Source organism: Phyllobates terribilis, unplaced genomic scaffold (assembly GCF_046119375.1).
Source record: "Phyllobates terribilis strain yellow unplaced genomic scaffold, ASM4611937v1 Scaffold_1__5_contigs__length_1240528914, whole genome shotgun sequence".
Lineage (NCBI taxonomy): Eukaryota > Metazoa > Chordata > Amphibia > Anura > Dendrobatidae > Phyllobates > Phyllobates terribilis.
Genome location: NW_027362761.1, coordinates 573,021,925 through 573,045,512, shown reverse-complemented (window position 1 = coordinate 573,045,512; position 23,588 = coordinate 573,021,925). Strand labels below are relative to the sequence as shown.

Here is a 23,588-nt window from a genome sequence, read left to right as displayed (position 1 = left end):
ACAGAATAATGGGCCCCACATAGCCCTCCATACAGAATAATGGGCCCCACATAGCCCTCCATACAGAATAATGGGCCCCACATAGCCCTCCATACAGAATAATGGGCCCCACATAGCCCTCCATACAGAATAATGGGCCCCACATAGCCCTCCATACAGAATAATGGGCCCCACATAGCCCTCCATACAGAATAATGGGCCCCACATAGCCCTCCATACAGAATAATGGGCCCCACATAGCCCTCCATACAGAATAATGGGCCCCACATAGCCCTCCATACAGAATAATGGGCCCCACATAGCCCTCCATACAGAATAATGGCCCTACGTAGTCCTCCATACAGAATAATGGCCCCACATAGTGCTCCATACAGAATAATGGGCCCCACATTGTCCTCCATACAGAAGAATGGGCCAGGACCTGAATGCCGATACAGTTGACTGTACGATGCAGGGGAGCCTGGTGCTGGAGCTGGCACAACGGTACTCCTGACTCATGGGCCCCATTGCGGCTGTGTGGTCTGCCATCATTGCCGGTAAGCCACTGTATCTGTCGGTCTGTCTTGTATCGATCTATCCTCCGCAATCACGGAACATGAAAATAACTATTAAAATCTCTGCAGGATGTCAGACAGTCACAACTAATCAGCAGGGTTCTCTTTGGAAAATCCACTCCCGGTGTGCCAGTGTAGCAGCCGTTGTCCCTTTAATTGTTGCAGGGGGGAGACCCCCTCACACTGATATCTGCCTGTGTCTATAATAAGAATGCCATCATGTAAGATCTGCACTTGATTCCATCCTCTTGTTGTTGATGATGATGGTCTTCAGCTCCTCGAGTGCTTACCATTTCCTGGCTGCTGCACCCACGCTGTCCGATTCTCTGCGGCACTTTCATGAAAAGATCATGGTGGTCTGGAACGAATGCAAAGGAAAAGGGAAAATGAATGACAACAATCCTCGAGAACGTCACTGCTGAGAACCTGCACAGTACATAAAAGGTGCCCCAGCGAGGTAGTCGTGGGCGAGCTGTGGGCCCTGCTCTCTCTGGCACCCTACAGACAATGTGTGTCCTCCCTCTGATGTGTGGCCGTGTATGTGGTGCTCTCCACTTACTTCAGACCATCCGATCGCGGCTGTCTCCAGGCATTTCTCTTCTGGGAAAAGAGCAGCAATAAATTCAGAGGACACAAGGTTTTTAACCATAACTGGTACTTTACTTGGGGAAGAGGAATATGTAAAATATTTACAGGCAGATATAATGGATAAGGCCCGACAGGTTATCATCTCCCTCACAGGTGCTGGCAACATCTTCAGCCTTGGGTCTCTCTTTAAGTGAAGCATCTCTGTGACTCTAATCTCTAGTCCAAGAGAATCTTCCTCACCAGCGACAGTATATCCGGATCCTAGATCTCCTCCACGTCTTAGCCTGGAGTCCTATCTTCCTCCTCTGCTGCCTGCAGACTGAAAGTGCCCTGGGTCCTCAATAACTCCGTTGAGTTTCTCCGGCCGGCTAACAGGACTCTTGCATAGGGAGATATTTACTCTGGTGATCCTACTGCCTGAGGGTACAGAGTTCCCGTCTACCCTAGCAGCCACTATATTAGGCTGTCCGCAAGGTTCACTGTACAAACTGACTTTTTCTGGAAACTCACCACCCTCTATGGGCTGTCCTTTTACTCAATTAACTCCTCACTATCACCCTACTAGCAGACTCTTACTAACAGCTTTATCCGACAGTGGCATCTTGTGGCTGGTTACAAGTACCGCAGCCCACAAGGAATTATGTTAAACTAAGCTCTAGCCATACTCAATGTCTGACCATGGCACCAAGTTCCCCCTCTACTCTACGGACTGGACCACTGCAGCTAATCCCTTAGCTTGGTCTAACAACAGTTCAGAGAGGTCTAACTACGGGAACATTTTTTTTTTAACTACTTCAGTGCCAAAAGGAAGGTTACATCCTTCCTCACTATTATATACACACATATATGGTCTGCATCTATGGTGGTGATATCAATCTTAGTACAGAGTTTTTGGTGAAACTAGTTGCCCAAGCTTGAAGTTAAAAGTCTGCAGTGACTATATGACTGTGGACTTCTGAATCCTCACAGAGCTCAAGTGCTGTGAGGATTCTCCGGCGCTGGCCCTGGGAGTTGGTGATCATGTGCAGTGGCGTAACTTGGACAGCATGGGCCCTAATGCAAAAGCTCTAATGGGGCCCCCAATTATTGCAAGCCGTTATTAGCATTGGTCTTTTCATATAGGCAAAAGGGACTTTTGAGGCCCCCTAGGCTCCAGGGCCCGGGTGTGATTGCAGCCCTCGCACCTACTGGAGTTATGCCCCTAATCATGTGACTGCAAGTATGAAATTTGCATACATGTGGTCACGTGCCAACTAGATGTGCACATCCTCACTCAATACAAGTGAAATTAGCAAAGCGGAATACAATTAGTCAGAATGGGGCCGGAGGTGTGAAAATCGCATACATCTGGTCACAGCATACAGCTTGGACCTCCAGTACATCACTCCTCAGGCCCTGTATACAGCCTCCATCTGCAGTACATTGCTCCTCAGCACCTAAATACAGCCTTCATCTGCAGTACATGCTAATCACAGCCTCCATCTGCAGTACGTCACTGCTTAGCACCTGTACACAGCCTGCATCTTCAGTACATTGCACCTTAGCCCCTATATACAGCCTCCACTTGCAGTAAATCACTCCTCAGACCCAGTATACGGCCTCCATTTGCAGTACATTGGTCCTCAGCACCTAAATACAGCCTCCATCTGCAGTACATCACTCCTCAGACCATCTGTACAGCCTCCATGTGCAGTACATCACTGCTTAGCACCTGTATACTGCCTACATCTTCAGTACATTGCACCTTAGCCCCTATATACAGCCTCCACTTGCAGTACATTGCTCCTCAGCCCATGTATACAGCCTATATTTGCAGTACATTGCACCTTAGCTCCTAAATACACAGCTTTCATCTGCAGTACATCGCTCCTCAGCCTATGTTTACAGCCTCCATCCGCAGTACATCACTCCTCAGCCCATGTTTACAGTCTCCATCTGCAGTACATCACTCCTCAGCCCATGTTTACAGTCTCCATCTGCAGTACATCGCTCCTCAGCCTATGTTTACAGCCTCGATCTGCAGTACATCACTCCTCAGCCCATGTTTACAGTCTCCATCTGCAGTACATCACTCCTCAGCCCATGTTTACAGTCTCCATCTGCAGTACATCACTCCTCAGCCCATGTTTACAGTCTCCATCTGCAGTACATCGCTCCTCAGCCTACGTTTACAGCCTCCATCTGCAGTACATCACTCCTAAGCCCATGTTTAGTCTCCATCAGCATTATATCGCTCCTCAGTCCACGTGTACAGCCTCCATGCGCAGTATATCGCTCCTCAGCCCATGTAAACAGCTTCCTATGCAGTACATGCTCCTTAGCCCCTGTATACAGCCTCTCTCTGTAATATATGCACCTCGGCCCCATTATACAGCCTCGTTCTGCAGTACGTCACTACTCAGTCTCTGTATACAGTCTCCATGTGCAGCTCATTTAATCTCTTCATCCCTCGCTCCTCTACGGCAGATAGGAAGAGGCATGTCATCAGATTTGCGTAGCGTGCGCACACACAACTCTCCCTTATGTGGCCAGAAATGTAAAGGTACAGCACTGGGGAGTCACATGACAGCTACGAGTTGTCACTAGGAGACCGGCTGGGGGTAATTTTACCCTCTACCCCCTGGCAAAGCCCATCACTGGTTGTTAATGGTCATCTGAGGAAAGTTCTGTCATTGAATTAACTCGGGAAAATCATCAAGATCCACTGCTGGCAGCTTCTATGTAATCACCAACCAATGACGTCCCAGACGTGCTCGATGGGAGACAAGTCCGGAGACGCTGCATCCATGGGAGCACGTTAGGCAATGCAGACTGCTCAGTGGCCCAGGCAACATACGGCCTGGTGTTGCTAAAACTAGGTGGCCACTGGTTCCTGGCAGCAGTATTGAGGGGTTGTGTGAGTGCAATAAGTGAGTGTTGTTTTTTTTAATTTTAGCACCACCAGAGACCTATTTTTAATATATTTATAAATAGTGGATAACCCCTTTAATTTTTTATCGCAGCTACTTTATGAAGCGGGCATTGTAGCCTGAGCATCCTTTCTTTCAGACTGCTCTTGCCATGTGAGACTGTTATTTGAATACTCCAGTAGACATTACGTGGCACTGTATAGCAGTATTATGTACATGGAAATTGCAAGAAAATCTACCGAAAGCCCCATTTTCTAGCAAACCAGCTCTGAATTTGGAATACTTCCTTTCGCCAATGGTGGCGCTTCACAGGAATTGAATACAGTCTACTGGGCTCCCCCCACCAATTACCGATGAATACTGGGGACCCTTCTAACAATAAGATTGCATAAAACTTCTAAAATCCCCAGGAACCGGCTTCATGTCGGAGCTCACAAATGCGTCCGCTGACAAGTAGACACATTTTATAGGATTGCAGATGAAGGTTGTAAACGTTATGGCCGCCCGTGAAATCCATACAGATTGAAGATGGCTGTCGTGATACTGACCAGATGTTTCAGAGTCCTATCCGAAGCTGTAAACTAGGCGAGGCTGCAGCGGAGAGGCACGAAACATTAACTCCTTATGGCGTAAGAAAATCTAGAACAAATCTCATTGTATAAAATCAACAATCCATAAGGCTGTTACACTGACTGTCCGCACTCTACGCACAGAAATGAGTACAAGTGACCAGAAAGGGTAAATACCAGTGCCTCTCACTAAATTAGAATATCATCAAAAAGCTAATTTCAGTTCTTCAATACAAAAAGTGAAACTCAAACAATTGTGCTCAAAAGTTTACATACCCCGGCAGAATTTGGGCTTTCTTGGCCTTGTTTCAGAGAAAATGAATGATAACAAAAAAGCTTTTTCTCCACTCATGGTTATTGGTTGGGTGAAGCCATTTATTGTCAAACTATTGTGTTTTCTCTTTTTAAATCTAAATGACAACCAAACACATCCAAATGACCCTGATCAAAAGTTCACATACCCCAGTTCTTAATACCGTGTATTGCCCCCTCTAACATCAATGACAGCTTGAAGTCTTTTGTGGTAGTTGTGGATGAGGTTCTTTATTTTCTCAGATGGTAAAGCTGCCCATTCTTCTTGGCAAAAAGCCTCCAGTTCCTGTAAATTCCTGGCCTGTCTAGCATGAACTGTGCTTGAGATCTCCCCAGAGTGGCTCAATGATATTGAGGTCAGGAGACTGAGACGGCCACTCCAGAACATTCACTTTGTTCTGCTGTAGCCAATGAGAGGTCGACTTGGCCTTGTGTTTTGGATCGTTGTCATGTTGGAACGTCCAAGTACATCCCATGCGCAGCTTCATCACTGATGAGTGCAAATGTGCCTCCAGTATTTGCGGATAACGTGCTGCATTCATCTTTCCTTAAACATTTACCAAGTTTCCTGTGTCTTTGTAGCTCACACATCCCCAAAACATCAGCGATCCACCTGTGTGCTTTACTGTAGGAATGATGTTCCTTTCATCATAGGTCTTGCTGACCTCTCTCCAAATGTAACATTTATGGTTGTGGCCAAAAAGTTAAATTTTGGTCTCATCACTCCAAATTACTTTGTTCCAGAAGTTTTGAGGCTTGTCTCTGTGCTGTTTGGCGTATTGTAGGCGAGATATTTTGTGACATTTGCGCAATAATGGATTTCTTCTGGCGACTCGACCATGCAGCCCATTTTTCTTCAAGTGCCTCCTTATTGTGCATCTTGAAACAGCCACACCGCTAGTTTTCAGAGAGCCCTGAATTTAAGCTGATGTTATTTGTAGGTTTTTCTTGGCATCCCGAACAATTTTCCTGGCAGTTGTGGCCGACATTTTTGTTGGTCTACCTGACCGTGGTTTGGTTTTGACAGAGCCCCTGATTTTCCATTTGTTAATCACTGTTTGAACGCTGCTGACTGGCATTATCAATTCCGTGGATTTTTTTTTATCTCTTTCCTGTGTTATACAGTTCAACTACCTTTTCCCGTAGATACGTTGACAATTCTTTTGCTTTCCCCATGACTCACAATCCAGAAACATCAGTGGCTGGATGAAAGATGCAAGAGTTTGTCTGGATCTCAGAAACTCACTCAGCTTTTATTCACACACTGATTACAAACAAACAGGTCACAGGTGAGGATGTTACCTTTAGTAGCCATTCAAACCCATTTGTGTCAAATTCTGTCCATGTTATCAGGCCATGGTATGTGAACTTTTGATCAGGGTCATTTGGATGTTTTTGGATGTCATTAAGATTTAAAAAGAGAAAACACAGTAGTTTGACAATAAATGGCTTCACCCAACCAATAACCATGAGTGGAGAAAAAGTAATCATTCATATTCTCTGAAACAAGGACAAGAAAGGAAAAATTCTGCCGGGATATGTAAACTTTTGAGCATAACTGTATTATATAAAGTCAGTACAGAGTGATCTATTTCAAGTGTTTATTTCTGTTAATGTTGATGATTATGGCTTACAGCCAATGAAAACACAAAAGTCATTATCTCAGTAAATTATAATAATTAACAAAAAACACCTACAAAACGCTTCCTAAGCGTTTAAAAAGGTCCCTTTGTCTGTTTCAGTAGGCAACCATGGGGAAGACTGCTGACTTGACAGATGTCCAGAAAGCAGTCATTGACACACTCCGCAAGGAGGGTAAGCCACAAAAGCTCATTGCTAAAGAAGCTGGCTGTTCACAGTGCTGTATCCAAGCATATTAATGGAAAGTTAAGTGGTAGAAAAAGGTTCACAAGCAACCGAGATAACCACAGCCTTGAAAGGATTGTTAAGAAAAGGCCATTCAAAAATTTGGGGGAGATTCACAAGGAGTGGACTGCTGCTGGAGTCACTGCTTCAAGAGCCACCACACACTGACGTATCCAGGACACGGGCTACAAGTGTCGCATTCCTTGTGTCAAGTCACTCATGACCAATAGAGAACGGCACAAGCGTCTTACCTGGGCCAAGGAGAAAAAGACCTGGACTGTTCTCAGTGATCCAAGGTGTTTTCAGATGAAAGTAAATTTTGCATTTAATTTGGAAATCAAGGTCCCAGAGTCTGGAGGAAGAGTGGAGAGGCCACAATCCAAGCTACTGGAGGTCTAGTGTGAAGTCTCCACAATCAGTGATGGTTTGGGGAGCCGTGTCATCTGCTGGTGGAGGTCCACAGTGTTTTATCAAGACCAAAGTCAGCGCAGCCGTCTACCAGGAGATTTTTAGAGTAAAGGTATTGTCAAGAGGAAGATGAGATACACCAGACCCAACAATGCAGACGAGCTGAAGGCTGCTATCAAAGCCACCTGGGCTTCCATAACACCTCAGCAGTGCCACAGGCTGATCACCTCCATGCCACATTGCCGCATTGATGCAGTAATTGATGCAAAAGGAGCCCGACCAAGTATTGAGGGCATTTACTGAACATACATTTCAGTAGGACAACATTTCGGATTTTAAAAATATTTTTCAGGCTGTTATAAAGTATTCTAATTTACTGAGATAATGACTTTTGTGTTTTCATTGGCTGTAAGCCATAATCATCAACATTAACAGAAATAATCACATGAAATAGATCACTCTGTGTGTAATGACTCTATATAATATAGGAGCTTCACTTTTTGTATTGAAGAACTGAAATAAATTTAATTATTCTAATTTAGTGAGAAGCACTTGTATGTTCAAAATATGACTAGAGCTTTTATTATTAGACCAGTGGTACAGCCACCTTTACAAAATACCATCAAAACCAGAAATATTGGGCAAAAACCCTTTTTTAACACATTGGGACTCATATCTGTAAGAGGCAGTATTATAGTAGTTATAATCTTGTATATAGGGAGCAGTATTATAGTAGTTATAATCTTGTATATAGGGAGCAGTATTATAGTAGTTATATTCTTGTACATAGGGGCAGTATTATAGTAGTTATATTCTTGTACATAGGGAGCAGTATTATAGTAGTTATATTCTTGTACATAGGGGCAGTATTATAGTAGTTATATTCTTGTACATAGGGGCAGTATTATAGTAGTTATATTCTTGTACATACGGAGCAGTATTATAGTAGTTATATTCTTGTACATAGGGGCAGTATTATAGTAGTTATATTCTTGTACATAGGGAGCAGTATTATAGTAGTTATATTCTTGTACATAGGGAGCAGTATTATAGTAGTTATATTCTTCTACATAGGGGCAGTATTATAGTAGTTATATTCTTGTACATAGGGAGCAGTATTATAGTAGTTATATTCTTGTACATAGGGGCAGTATTATAGTAGTTATATTCTTGTACATAGGAGCAGTATTATAGTAGTTATATTCTTGTACATAGGGGGCAGTATTATACTAGTTATATTCTTGTATATAGGAGCAGTATTATAGTAGTTATATTCTTGTACATAGGGGCAGTATTATAGTAGTTATATTCTTGTACATAGGGGCAGTATTATAGTAGTTATATTCTTGTACATAGGAGCAGCATTATAGTAGTTATATTCTTGTATATAGGGAGCAGTACTATAGTAGTTATATTCTTGTACATAGGTGGCAGTATTATAGTAGTTATATTCTTGTACATAGGAGCAGTATTATAGTGGCTATATTCTTGTACATAGGGGGCAGTATTATAGTAGTTATATTCTTGTACATAGGGGGCAGTATTATAGTAGTTATATTCTTGTACATAGGGAGCAGTATTATAGTAGTTATATTCTTGTACATAGGAGCAGCAGTATTATAGTAGTTATATTCATGTACATAGGAGCAGTATTATAGTAGTTATATTCTTGTACATAGGGAGCAGTATTATAGTAGTTATATTCATGTATATAGGGACAGTATTATAGTAGTTATATTCTTCTACATAGGGGCAGTATTATAGTAGTTATATTCTTGTACATAGGGAGCAGTATTATAGTAGTTATATTCTTGTACATAGGGGCAGTATTATAGTAGTTATATTCTTGTACATAGGGGCAGTATTATAGTAGTTATATTCTTGTACATAGGAGCAGCATTATAGTAGTTATATTCTTGTATATAGGGAGCAGTACTATAGTAGTTATATTCTTGTACATAGGTGGCAGTATTATAGTAGTTATATTCTTGTACATAGGAGCAGTATTATAGTGGCTATATTCTTGTACATAGGGGGCAGTATTATAGTAGTTATATTCTTGTACATAGGGAGCAGTATTATAGTAGTTATATTCTTGTACATAGGGAGCAGTATTATAGTAGTTATATTCTTGTACATAGGAGCAGCAGTATTATAGTAGTTATATTCTTGTACATAGGGGCAGTATTATAGTAGTTATATTCTTGTACATAGGGAGCAGTATTATAGTAGTTATATTCATGTATATAGGGACAGTATTATAGTAGTTATATTCTTCTACATAGGGGCAGTATTATAGTAGTTATATTCTTGTACATAGGGAGCAGTATTATAGTAGTTATATTCTTGTACATAGGGGCAGTATTATAGTAGTTATATTCTTGTACATAGGAGCAGTATTATAGTAGTTATATTCTTGTACATAGGGGGCAGTATTATACTAGTTATATTCTTGTATATAGGAGCAGTATTATAGTAGTTATATTCTTGTACATAGGGGCAGTATTATAGTAGTTATATTCTTGTACATAGGGGCAGTATTATAGTAGTTATATTCTTGTACATAGGAGCAGCATTATAGTAGTTATATTCTTGTATATAGGGAGCAGTACTATAGTAGTTATATTCTTGTACATAGGTGGCAGTATTATAGTAGTTATATTCTTGTACATAGGAGCAGTATTATAGTGGCTATATTCTTGTACATAGGGGGCAGTATTATAGTAGTTATATTCTTGTACATAGGGGGCAGTATTATAGTAGTTATATTCTTGTACATAGGGAGCAGTATTATAGTAGTTATATTCTTGTACATAGGAGCAGCAGTATTATAGTAGTTATATTCATGTACATAGGAGCAGTATTATAGTGGCTATATTCTTGTACATAGGGAGCAGTATTATAGTAGTTATATTCTTGTACATAGGGAGCAGTATTATAGTAGTTATAATCTTGTATATAGGGAGCAGTATTATAGTAGTTATATTCTTGTACATAGGGGCAGTATTATAGTAGTTATATTCTTGTACATAGGAGCAGTATTATAGTAGTTATATTCATGTATATAGGGACAGTATTATAGTAGTTATATTCTTGTACATAGGAGCAGTATTATAGTAGTTATATTCTTGTACATAGGGGGCAGTATTATACTAGCTATATTCTTGTATATAGGAGCAGTATTATAGTAGTTATATTCTTGTACATAGGAGCAGTATTATAGTAGTTATATTCTTGTATATAGGGAGCAGTATTATAGTAGTTATAATCTTGTATATAGGGAGCAGTATTATAGTAGTTATAATCTTGTATATAGGGAGCAGTATTATAGTAGTTATAATCTTGTATATAGGGAGCAGTATTATAGTAGTTATAATCTTGTATATAGGGAGCAGTATTATAGTAGTTATATTCTTGTACATAGGAGCAGTATTATAGTAGTTATATTCTTGTACATAGGGGGCAGTATTATACTAGTTATATTCTTGTATATAGGAGCAGTATTATAGTAGTTATATTCTTGTACATAGGAGCAGTATTATAGTAGTTATATTCTTGTATATAGGGAGCAGTACTATAGTAGTTATATTCTTGTACATAGGTGGCAGTATTATAGTAGTTATATTCTTGTACATAGGAGCAGTATTATAGTGGCTATATTCTTGTACATAGGGGCAGTATTATAGTAGTTATATTCTTGTACATAGGGGGCAGTAATATAGTAGTTATATTCTTGTACATAGGGAGCAGTATTATAGTAGTTATATTCTTGTACATAGGGAGCAGTATTATAGTAGTTATAATCTTGTATATAGGGAGCAGTATTATAGTAGTTATATTCTTGTACATAGGAGCAGTATTATAGTAGTTATATTCATGTATATAGGGACAGTATTATAGTAGCTATATTCTTGTACATAGGGGGCAGTATTCTAGTAATAATATTCTTGTACATAGGGGGCAGTATTATAGTAGTTATATTCTTGTACATAGGGGGCAGTATTATAGTAGTTATATTCTTGTATATAGGGGGCAGTATTATAGTAGTTATATTCTTGTACATATGAGACAGTATTATAGTAGATATATTCTTGTACATAGGGGCAGTATTATAGTAATAATATTCTTGTACATAGGGGGCAGTATTATAGTAGTTATATTCTTGTACATAGGGGGCAGTATTATAGTAGTTATATTCTTGTACATAGGGGGCAGTATTATAGTAGTTATATTCTTGTACATAGGGGGCAGTATTATAGTAGTTATATTCTTGTACATAGGGGGCAGTATTATAGTAGTTATATTCTTGTACATAGGGGGCAGTATTATAGTAGTTATATTCTTGTACATAGGGGGCAGTATTATAGTAATATTCTTGTATATAGGGGCAGTATTATAGTAGTTATATTCTTGTACATAGGGGCAGTATTATAGTAGTTATATTCTTGTACATAGGAGGCAGTATTATAGTAGTTATATTCTTGTACATAGGAGGCAGTATTATAGTAGATATATTCTTGTACATAGGAGGCAGTATTATAGTAGATATATTCTTGTACATAGGAGGCAGTATTATAGTAGATATATTCTTGTACATAGGAGCAGTATTATAGTAGTTATATTCTTGTACATGGGGGGCAGTATTATAGTAGTTATATTCTTGTACATAGGGGCAGTATTATAGTAGTTATATTCTTGTACATAGGGGGCAGTATTATAGTAGTTATATTCTTGTACATAGGGGCAGTATTATAGTAGTTATATTCTTGTACATAGGAGGCAGTATTATAGTAGTTACATTCTTGTACATAGGAGCAGTATTATAGTAGTTATATTCTTGTACATAGGGGCAGTATTATAGTAGTTATATTCTTGTACATAGGGGCAGTATTTTAGTAGTTATATTCTTGTACATAGTGGGCAGTAATATAGTAGTTATATTCTTGTACATAGGAGCAGTATTATAGTAGCTATATTCTTGTACATAGGGGCAGTATTATAGTAGTTATATTCTTGTACATAGGGGCAGTATTATAGTAGTTATATTCTTGTACATAGGGGGCAGTAATATAGTAGTTATATTCTTGTACATAGGGGGCAGTATAATAGTAGTTATATTCTTGTACATAGGAGCAGTATTATAGTAGTTATATTCTTGTAGATAGGAGAAGTGTTATACACTGCTCAAAAAAATAAAGGGAACACTTAAACAACAGAATATAACTCCAAGGAAATCAAACTTCTGTGAAATCAAACTGTCCACTTAGGAAGCAACACTGATTGACAATCAATTTCACATGCTGTTGTGCAAATGGAATAGACAATAGATGGAAATTATTGGCAATTATCAAGACACCCTCAAGAAAGGAGTGGTTCTGCTGGTGGGGACCACAGACCACATCTCAGTACCAATGCTTTCTGGCTGATGTTTTGGTCACTTTTGAATGTTGGTTGTGCTTTCACACTTGTGGTAGCATGAGACGGACTCTACAACCCACAGAAGTTGCTCAGGTAGTGCAGCTCATCCAGGATGGCACATCAATGCGAGCTGTGGCAAGAAGGTTTGCTGTGTCTGTCAGCGTAGTGTCCAGAGGCTGGAGGCGCTACCAGGAGACAGGCCAGTACACCAGGAGACGTGGAGGGGGCCGTAGGAGGGCAACAACCCAACAGCAGGACAGCTACCTCCAACTTTGTGCAAGGAGGAACAGGAGGAGCATGTGGCACCCTGCTACTACAGGTACCACAGGACCCAAAAGGGTGCATGGAAGGACTTCTCCACAAGAGGCCCTCACTACAAACAGACACCTCCACCCTTCCACCTCATACCACCAGAGGGAGCCCTGTTAGGGATATATAAACTGGAGGGTGGAGTTAGTCGGTCAGTTAGCAAGTCAGAGTGTGCTGACACTCAGAGCAGTAAAGACGCAGTACGTCTGCTGCTGTACCGAGGGCCTCCGAGTGTGGCCGAGGCAAGGAGAGAGGAGTTAAGGGGGCAGAGGAGCATCTGAAGCTCGCCCCAGGTCGCAAGCCGGACACCGGGTCCGCGCCTACAGGGTTCTCTACACCCAGTAGGGACAACCAGCATACCAGGAGGCTTCCAGACCCCTGGTCATCCTGAAGCTACCATCAATTACAGGACTAGGAACCATGAAGGCCCGGCGTCCAGGGATAGTGGATGCCAGAGAAAAGTCCTACTACCAAGCAGTCAGGTGAGAGAGCAAAACAACGTAGAAGCTAGGTCAAGTTCCAGGCCGGCCAGAAGCTTAGAGAGAGGAAGACACGGACCAGGAGGCCTACAACCCGCTCACTGGGGAGAGTTCTGAAGTGCACCCTTCCTATTAAGTACCCTGGACCCTACTTGCCGTTACACCAGTAAAGGTACTGAAGCGAATCCCCTGTGTGCGTGTCCGTCATTCCCCCTGACCCGACCACCTCTCACCTGCATCCCTTCCATCAACCCTGCCCCGGGGGCCCGCTCCACCTGTGGGGAGCAGAAACATCCCAGCTGCCATTCCATCACCCCCGGAGGTCTGCAGCAGCGCCGGTAACCATTACCGGAAATCACAGGTGGCGTCACGAGACAAACTGTTAACAAAAACCCCCTTTTTAAAGAGTGACCGCAGAGTACGGGCCCAGGAGCAGACTGCTGTGACATCCTACAAATAAGGTAAAGGCCCAGGTACCGAGTTCCCCCCCATATCAACCCTGGGCGAGTCAAGCACTGCCAGAGCCCTGCAAAATGACCTCCAGCAGGCCACAAATGTGCATGTGTCTGCACAAAAGGTTAGAAACCGACTCCATGAGGGTGGTATGAGGGCCCGACGTCCACAGATGGGGGTTGTGCTCACAGTCCAACACCGTGCAGGACGCTTGGCATTTGCCACAGAACACCAGGATCGGCAAAGTCGCCCCTGGCGCCCTGTGCTCTTCACAGATGAAAGCAGGTTCACACTGAGCACATGTGACAGACGTGACAGAGTCTGGAGAAGTCGTGGAGAGCGATCTGCTGCCTGCAACATCCTTCAGCATGGCCGGTTTGGCAGTGGGTCAGTAATGGTGTGGGGTGGCATTTCTTTGGAGGGCCGCGAAGCCCTCCATGTGCTCGCCAGAGGTAGCCTGACTGCCATTAGGTACCGAGATGAGATCCTCAGACCCCTTGTGAGACCATATGCTGGTGCTGCTGGCCCTGGGTTCCTCCTAATGCAGGACAATGCCAGACCTCATGTGGCTGGAGTGTGTCAGCAGTTCCTGCAATATGAAGGCATTGAAGCTGTGGACTGGCCCGCCCGTTCCCCAGACCTGAATCCGATTGAGCACATCAGGGACATCATGTCTCGCTCCATCCACCAACGTCACGTTGCACCACAGACTGTCCAGGAGTTGGCGGATGCTTTAGTCCAGGTCTGGGAGGAGATCCCACAGGAGACCATCCGCAACCTCATCAGGAGCATGCCCAGGCGTTGTAGGGAGGTCATACAGGCACGTGGAGGCCACACACAATACTGAGCCTCATTGTGACTTGTTTTAAGGACATTACATCAAAGTCGGATCAGCCTGTAGTGTGTTCTTCCACTTTAATTTTGGGGGTGACTCCAAATCCAGGCCTCCATTGGTTAATAAATGTGATTTCCATTGATGATTTTTGTGTGACTTTGTTGTCAGCACATTCAACTTTGTACAGAACAAAGTATTCAATGAGAATATTTCATTCATTCAGATCTAGGATGTGTTATTTGAGTGTTCCCTTTATTTTTTTGAGCAGTGTAGTAAATTAAATCGAGATGACAACTTTTGTCATAAAATACAGGAAGGGACCTTTACAAGTCAAATGATTCTCATCTTCTGATGAAAGCAGCGGAGGACACATTAATGCTTTAACATTATACAATGCTCCCACCTAGAGGACAAATAATGCAATACTGGTAAAAAAAAAAAAGTGAAATAAAAGTGGAGCACTCTGCTAAAAGAAAAGTGATACAACAAATACAGTAGAGCTTTTCTGCAGTACAATGCAGATGGTTCTGTAAAGTAATTGACCCCATCTCAGTCTTGTCCATTATTAAAGGTGGCTTGCAGCATACAGCATATTTTCCCGTCACTGTCCGATTACCTAATTAAATTTCACAGCCAGATTAAACACTAAGCGATGAAGAGCGGACGTTTAGTAGAAGAGTCGCAGGGTTCTGTTTTTACCATCTGTTCCTTACAAGTGTCCACTTTGATAGTGACCTGCAGCCACTCACTAGGAAAACTTTAAAGCATTTATCCCAGTTTTGATGGCGAATAAAAAAAAAAAAAAAAAAAAAAAAGGGAAAAGCTGTACTTTTGATGGTCGATCAAGAGTCGGTGCTTCAGCTTAGAGGGGAAGAGGCTTTGAATGGGCTTTTTCTGTGATGCTGGAGCTCCGTATAATGACTGCAGAGGACAGATGGACCAGTGCAGAACAGGAAAATCTACCGCCACACTCAGTACAGCAAGTTCCATTCTGTACAGAGTTTGTTTGTCAAGATGTCGGAATGATGAAGTGTCCTCCATCATTAGAATAAGATCAATCTAAAAAGTTTTCAACTTTTTTTTTTTTTTGGAGTAAATCCTAATCACCCCCAACTGAGAAGTTCTACAGTTTCTAATATATTCATCATTCTTTTTGAACCTTTTCTTTAAAAGTAAAAAAAAAAAAGTTTGGATTTTAGCCATTTCTATTTTGGGTTTAAATTCATTATGGTATATGCATTTTTTTTTTTTTTGGTTAGTCATTTTTCAGAGGTTCGCCCAACAATGTGGGCGCAGTTTTCATTATTCAGGATGTTCATGAATCGAGACTTTTCAAAATGACTAAATATTTTACGCATCCAGGATTTTAACGTAGAACAAAATCTGTGGGGTTTTTTTTGGGTGCAGCAGAAAAGCAACGCACAACATTTTTAAGCTTAGTGAGTGAAGAAATGATGCAACCTTTTTACTGTAAACAGGTGCAAAACAAAAAGGCATATTAGTTTTCCCTAAATTCAAACATACTGCGGCATTTTCATTAATTTGGTGCAAAATTCACCCACACAAAAAAAATTAATCCATTTTTTTTAAGGCCTTAATGTTTCATTTTCTCATCATCTGCTGGCTGACAGTGAATAGGAACATTAAAATCCAGAGTGTAAAAATGAGTAGACATAATGAGAATAGTGGAGGCTACAGAGCGATTGCATTCAGTGTAGATTATATTCTAACTGCTAAATACTTCAGCAAGACAAATCTCTCTTCTTCACAAATCTAGTTCAGGATTCACAGCTACACTGCTCAGTAATGCTGTACAATGTCCCCCATGCTGCTGCTGCTTCATAGACAGGAGAGCAGGAATCCCTCAGAGGGGAAAAATACAAGTCAGAAGCACCAAGGTTACTTACTGGTAGCTGGTTTTTCCAGAGCCCATGACAGTACACCCGAGAGGAGATCCACCCACGAAGAACAGGAAACTTACTGAAATAAAAGGGCATCACTTCTCCCCTGCATCAGTTGGATCACAGAACATGAGAAAACCTCCAAACATTATAAACATAACCAACACCAATTCACCCAAATTTAAAGTGAACACCAATAGTGTGAAAAAGGGGGGGGGGATATATACAGGTGCTGTCATGGGTTTTGGAAAATCTGGCTACTGGTAGGTAATCTTGGTGTTTTCCCTTCACCCATGATAGCACACCCGAGAGATTTATGGAGAAATTAAACACCTTAAGTAGAGATGACCGCTTGCAGTACCCTTTCACCAAAGGTTAAGTCAGCGGAGGATAGATCTAGTCTGTGGTGCCTAAAGAAAGTAGAGGGTGAGGATCAAGTTGAAACCTTACAAATCTGATCAATAGATACCTCCACTTTCACTGCCCAGAAAGCTGCCACAGCTCTGGTGAAGTGAGTTTTGATGCCCTCAGGAACTGGAGCACCACTAGCAGGGTGGGCTAAACTAATAGCTATGATCCACCCTGCTATAGTACTATTTAATACCTTATACCCCCCTTTCAGGTACCCTGAAAGGCTACAAATAAGGACCGGATTTTCCTCCACTGACTAGTTATAGACATGTACTCTATCAATGTTCTTCTAACACTGAGATGATGAAACTTTTCTTCTCCTGAATTTCTAGGGTTTTTACAGGAGGAGGGCAGGATAATCTGTTGACTTCTATGAAATTTTAAGGCTACCCTTGGGGATGAGGGCTGGATCAGATCGTAATACAATCCTATCCTCATACTTGCGTTTATTGAAAGGGCCTGAATATCACTCCCCCTATGGGTCGACGTTAGTGCTACAAATATTATTGCTTTTCAGTTAAGATCCTTAACAGATAAATCCTGTAAAGGATGGATCAAATGGATCTTTGGTTAATATTTCCAGTACTAAATTTAGGTCCTATGGGGCAACCCTTGGAATTGGGATGGCTCTGGATCTGTCACTGGGTTTTATAAACCACAATATCCATTTATTGGCTGTGAGATAATAATTGTATAATGCACCCAAGGCTGAAACTTAAACCTTGAGGGTATTGGTAGCTAACCCTAGCTTAAACCCCCTCTGGAGAAATTCTAGGATGGAGCTGATTGGAGCATTATTTCCCAAAGACTTTCCTGAAAACTCAAAAAATCTTTCCATGTTCTGCCATAAACCTTTGTTGTTATAGGTTTCCAACTCTTCAATAAAGTAGAAACTAAACCTGGAGAAAAACCGTTTGGCTGTGTGCCCACAATGCGTTTTCTAAGAGTTTCCGCAGCGGCAATTCCGCTGCAGAAAAGCTTAGTCGAAGTACTGCCATGTTCCCCAATGATAATCCACATGTGTTGTGCACATGCTGCGGAAATTTCCGCTGCGGATTATCATTGCGGAAAAAAACGCAGCACTACCAATTATTTTGCGGAACCGCTGCGTTTTCGCCGCCATTGATTTGCATTGGAACTCATGGAATCCGCATCACTGCATCTGTACATGCAGAATCCATGCGTTTCAATGTGCGGATGGTATCCGGGTTTGGAGAAGAGGAGACTCTCCTCCGGACCCGGGTACAATAGAACCTGTAAAAAAAAAATGAATAAAATAAATATTATACTTACCTTCTGATGGCCCCTCCGAGTCCTTGTCTCGGCTTGCCGGCAGCTCGCGGTAGACTAAAGGAAATAGTCTTTTATTGCTGCAGAGACGGGGGCTAATATCTTGTCCTTTTTCACTTTGGGTAAAAGTTTGAAGTTCAGAGTTTAGGATGAGGCCTAGGAATGACTATTTTTACTGGACTTAGTTTTGACATCTTCCAATTGTGTTGCACAGTGCTCCTTTGATTTCACCACTATCGGGAAGTCATCTAGGTAAGGAATAATAATGGTGTTCCGGACTCTAAGGTAGGCAGTCATCTCAGCTATTACCTTGGTGAAGATTCTTGGAGTCACAAACAGAATGGAAGAACTGTGAATTGATAATACCTTATTTCTTCTTGTATGTACAGTGGGAAAATAAGTATTTGATACACTGCTGATTTTGCAAGTTTTCCAACCTACAAAGAATGGAGAGGTCTGTAATTTTTATCGTAGCTATACTTCACCTGTGAGAGACAAAATCTTAAAAAAAAATCCAGAAAATCATTGTATTATTTTTACATAATTTGCATTTTATTGCATGAAATAAGTATTTGATACAATAGAAAAACAGAACTTAATATTTGGTACAGAAACCTTTGTTTGCAATTACAGAGGTCAGACATTTCCTATAGTTCTTGACCAGGTTTGCACACACTGCAGCAGGGATTTTGACCCACTCCTCCATACAGATCTTCTCCAGATTTTTCAGGTTTCGAGGCTCTCACTGGGCAACATTGAGTTTCAGCTCCCTCCTAAGATTTTCTATTGGGTTCAGGTCTGGAGACTGGCTAGGCCACTCCAGGACCTTTAAATACTTCTTACAGAGCCACTCAGTTGCACTGTCTGTGTATTTTGGGTCATCGTCATGCTGAATGACCCAGCCATGACTCGTCCTCAAAGATCTTTCTGAGGAAAGGAGGTTGTTGGCCAAAATCTCATGATACATGACCCCATGCATCCTCCCTTCAATACAGTGCAGTCATCCTGTCCCCTTTGCATAAAAGCACCCACAAAGTATGATGTTTCCCCCACCATGCTTCACGGTTGGGATGGTGTTCTTGAAGTTATTACTTATCCTTCTTCCTCCAAACACAGCGATTGGAGCAGATACCAAAAAGTTCTATTTTAGTCTCATATGACCACATGACCTTCTCCCATGCCTCCTCTGGATCATCCAGATGGTCATTGGTAAACTTCAAACGGGCATGGACATGTGTTGGCATGAGCAGGGGGACCTTGCGTGCCCTGCAGGATTTTAACCCATGACGGCGTAGTATGCTACTAATGCCAATGTTTGAGACTGTTACAAAAACAGGGAACGGAAAGGGAGAGTCAGCTCACCAGTATTCAGTCCATCAAGTTGTCTTCACAAAGTTCTCGCAGGGAGCAGCTCTGGTTCGGGTCAATATAGATGCACACGAAAAAGATATTCTCCAGCGATGGACAAAATAGAAATGATCTTTATTTAGTCCAATAAAAGCATGTAAATTCGAACTAGACAAGTTGTAACCACCATAAATTAATCCCAGTAACCATTATCACCAGTCAAATCGACGCGTTTCGACTCGAGTCTTAATCATGATCTGATTAAGAGTCGAAATGTGTTGACTTGATTGGTGATAATGGTTACAACTTGTCTAGTTCGAATTTACATGCTTTTATTGGACTAAATAAAGATCATTTCGATTTTATCCATCGCTGGAGAATATCTTTTTCATGTTTGAGACTGTGGTCCCAGCTCTCTTCAGGCCATTGACCAGGTCCTCCTGTGTAGTTCTGGGCTGATTTCTGACCTTTCTCAGAATCCTTACCCCACGAAGAGAGATCTTGCATGGAGTCCAAGACTGAAGAAGATTGACAGTCATCTTGTGTTTCTTCCATTTTCAAATAATTGTGCCTTCTCTCCAAGCTGCTTGTCCATTGTCCTGTAACACATGTCTGCAATTTTGTCCCTGGTGTCCTTAGACAGCTCTTTTGTCTTGGTTGGAGTGTGATTGAGTGTGTGGACAGGTGTCTTTAATACAAGTAAAAAGTTCAAACAGGTGCAATTAATACAGGTAATGAGTGCAGAGTAGGAAGGCTTCTTAAAGAAAGACTAACAGGTCTGTGAGAGCCAGAATCCTTGCTGATTGGTAGTTGATCAAATACTTATTTCATGCTATAAAATGAAATTTAATTATTTAAAAATCATACAATGTGATTTTCTAGATTTTAATATTCTGTCTCTCCCAGCTGAAGTGTACCTACGATAAAAATTACAGACCTCTCCATTCTTTGTAGGTGGGAAAACTTGCAAAATCGGCAGTTTATCAAATACTTATTTTCCCCACTGGGAAAGGAGACTCAAGAACAAGTTTTGGTGGTGTCGCCACATAACGCGGGACGTTCTGAGACGTTGCGCCTGCTCCAAATTAAATCTAAATACGTGCACAGTAGAGCCACGCTGATACATTGAGCATCAGGGCAGGTCTCTATTTTCAACATAACAGTCATGCATGGTAACAATATAATTGGCTCAGCTCATCTCGAAATATGTGCTGGCATTAGCATACATACATCTCATCGGCTAAAGGTAATTCTGTCTACACCCTGCTATACAGTCTAGGCGTGTCTCTCACTTAGGTTTCATTTCTCAATTATGTCTTCTCTAAGTCCGTTAGACAAAGATATTCCTAAGGGGGATTCATTATCACAAAACACACATACTGGCTCAAACTCAATCTTGGAAAGCAGGAGAGAATATCCAAAATAAAGTCAAGATAGATAAAATATAAATTCTGCTCCCAGTGGTTTAGATGAATCGGGATGCGATAGTATGCATCCTTTAAGTCTATGACCGCCATGAAGCAATTGTGAAAAAGTTTTATGGCCGTGCTTATTGACTCCATTTTGAAGATCTGGTATTTTATCCATCGGTTTAGGTTCTTCAAGTTGATGATGGTTCTGAACGAGCAGTCTATTTTTATATATAAAAAAAAAAAAGGGGGCGAGGATAAAATCCCCTTCCTTTTTCTTCTCCCGAAACCTTGTACAAGACCTGTTTCCCCATCAAGCCCAAGACCTCAGTCTCTAAAGCTAAATGTTCCTCTGATGGCCTCCTAGGGGCTGTCACTATGAAGGTCTGACGGGACAATTGACAAAAATCTATCCTTAGACTTATTTTTTATTATGTCCAGAATCCAGCTGTTAGAGGCGATGTTTTCCCAGGCCTGGATGAAGAGGGAAAGCCTTCCCGATACTTGTAGATTGGAGTCATTGAGAAGAAGATTATTTGGTTCCTGAAGAGGGACTTCTGAACATACAGTACAGACCAAAAGTTTGGACACGCCTTCTCATTTAAAGATTTTTCTGTATTTTCATGACTATGAAAATTGTACATTCACACTGAAGGCATCAAAACTATGAATTAACACATGTGGAATTATATACTTAACAAAAAAGTGTGAAACAACTGAAAATATGTCTTATATTCTGGGTTCTTCAAAGTAGCCACCTTTTGCTTTGATGACTGCTTTGCACACTCTTGGCATTCTCTTGATGAGCTTCAAGAGGTAGTCACCGGAAATGGTCTTCCAACTATCTTGAAGGAGTTCCCAGAGATGCTTAGCACTTGTTGGCCCTTTTGCCTTCACTCTGCGGTCCAGCTCACCCCAAACCATCTCGATTGGGTTCAGGTCTGGTGACTGTGGGGGCCAGGTCATCTGGCGTAGCACCCCATCACTCTCCTTCTTGGTCAAATAGCCCTTACACAGCCTGGAGGTGTGTTTGTGGTCATTGTCCTGTTGAAAAATAAATGATGGTCCAACTAAATGCAAACCGGATGGAATAGCATGCCGCTGCACGATGCTGTGGTAGCCATGCTGGTTCAGTATGCCTTCAATTTTGAATAAATCCCCAACAGTGTCACCAGCAAAGCACCCCCACACCATCACACCTCCTCCTCCATGCTTCACAGTGGGAACCAGGCATGTAGAGTCCATCCGTTCACCTTTTCTCCGTCGCACAAAGACACGGTGGTTGGAACCAAAGATCTCAAATTTGGACTCATCAGACCAAAGCACATATTTCCACTGGTCTAATGTCCATTCCTTGTGTTCTTTAGCCCAAACAAGTCTCTTCTGCTTGTTGCCTGTCCTTAGCAGTGGTTTCCTAGCAGCTATTTTACCATGAAGGCCTGCTACACAAAGTCTCCTCTTAACAGTTGTTGAAGAGATGTGTCGGCTACTAGAACTCTGTGTGGCATTGACCTGGTCTCTAATCTGAGCTGCTATTAACCTGCGATTTCTGAGGCTGGTGACTCAGGATAAACTTATCCTCAGAAGCAGAGGTGACTCTTGATCTTCCTTTCCTGGTGCGGTCCTCATGTGAGCCAGTTTCTTTGTAGCGCTTGATGGCTTTGCAACTGCACTTGGGGACACTTTCAAAGTTTTCCCAATTTTTCGGACTGACTGACCTTCATTTCTTAAAGTAATGATGGGCACTCGTTTTTCTTTACTTAGAATTTGTATTATGGCAAGAAAAAAGCAGCTAACAGTCTATTCAGTAAGACTATCAGCTGTGTATCCACCTGACTTCTGCACAACACAACTGATGGTCCCAACCCCATCTATAAGCCAAGAAATCCCACTTATTAAACCTGACAGGGCACACCTGTGAAGTGAAAACCATTTCCGGTGACTACTTCTTGAAGCTCATCAAGAGAATGCCAAGAGTGTGCAAAGCAGTCATCAAAGCAAAAGATGGCTACTTTGAAGAACCTAGAATATAAGACATATTTCCAGTTGTTTCACACTTTTTTGTTAAGTATATAATTCCACATGTGTTAATTCATAGTTTTGATGCCTTCAGTGTGAATGTACAATTTTCATAGTCATGAAAATACAGAAAAATCTTTAAATGAGAAGGTGTGTCCAAACTTTTGGTCTGTACTGTAAATCCGGTTTCTTTTCTATTCCTGGACTCCCATTTTCTTCTCTCACCAGGAGGACATCCTCTATTATATAATTTCCTCCGAAAGGACTTCTTCTATCTTGCTATGAAAAAAACGGGAAAGTCCTTCTCATCTCCAGCTTTTCTAAAATATCATCCAATTTCTTCCCAAATAAGAATTGGCCATCGCACAGGATAGGAGCACAGTTTCTTAGACTGGACGTCTCCTGGACAACCTTTAAGCCACAAGGCCTGTCTAGCCGCATTTGACAAGCCTGCAGACCTAGCCGCTAGTCTTACTAAATCTGCATATGTTTCTGCTAAAAATGCCGCAGC

The 23,588-nt window shown here is 41.6% G+C and overlaps 1 protein-coding gene across 1 annotated transcript in view; it reads right to left on the bottom strand.

Annotated features, from left to right (window-relative positions):
- Positions 1–769: 769 nt before the first annotated feature.
- MBD2 (methyl-CpG binding domain protein 2) overlaps positions 770–23,588 on the bottom strand; it is a 59,872-nt gene continuing 37,053 nt past the window's right edge. Inside the window, exon 7 of the mRNA XM_073681293.1 lies at positions 770–912. The gene's annotated coding sequence lies outside the window, so the exon portion shown is untranslated. The remainder of the gene's footprint in view (positions 913–23,588) is intronic.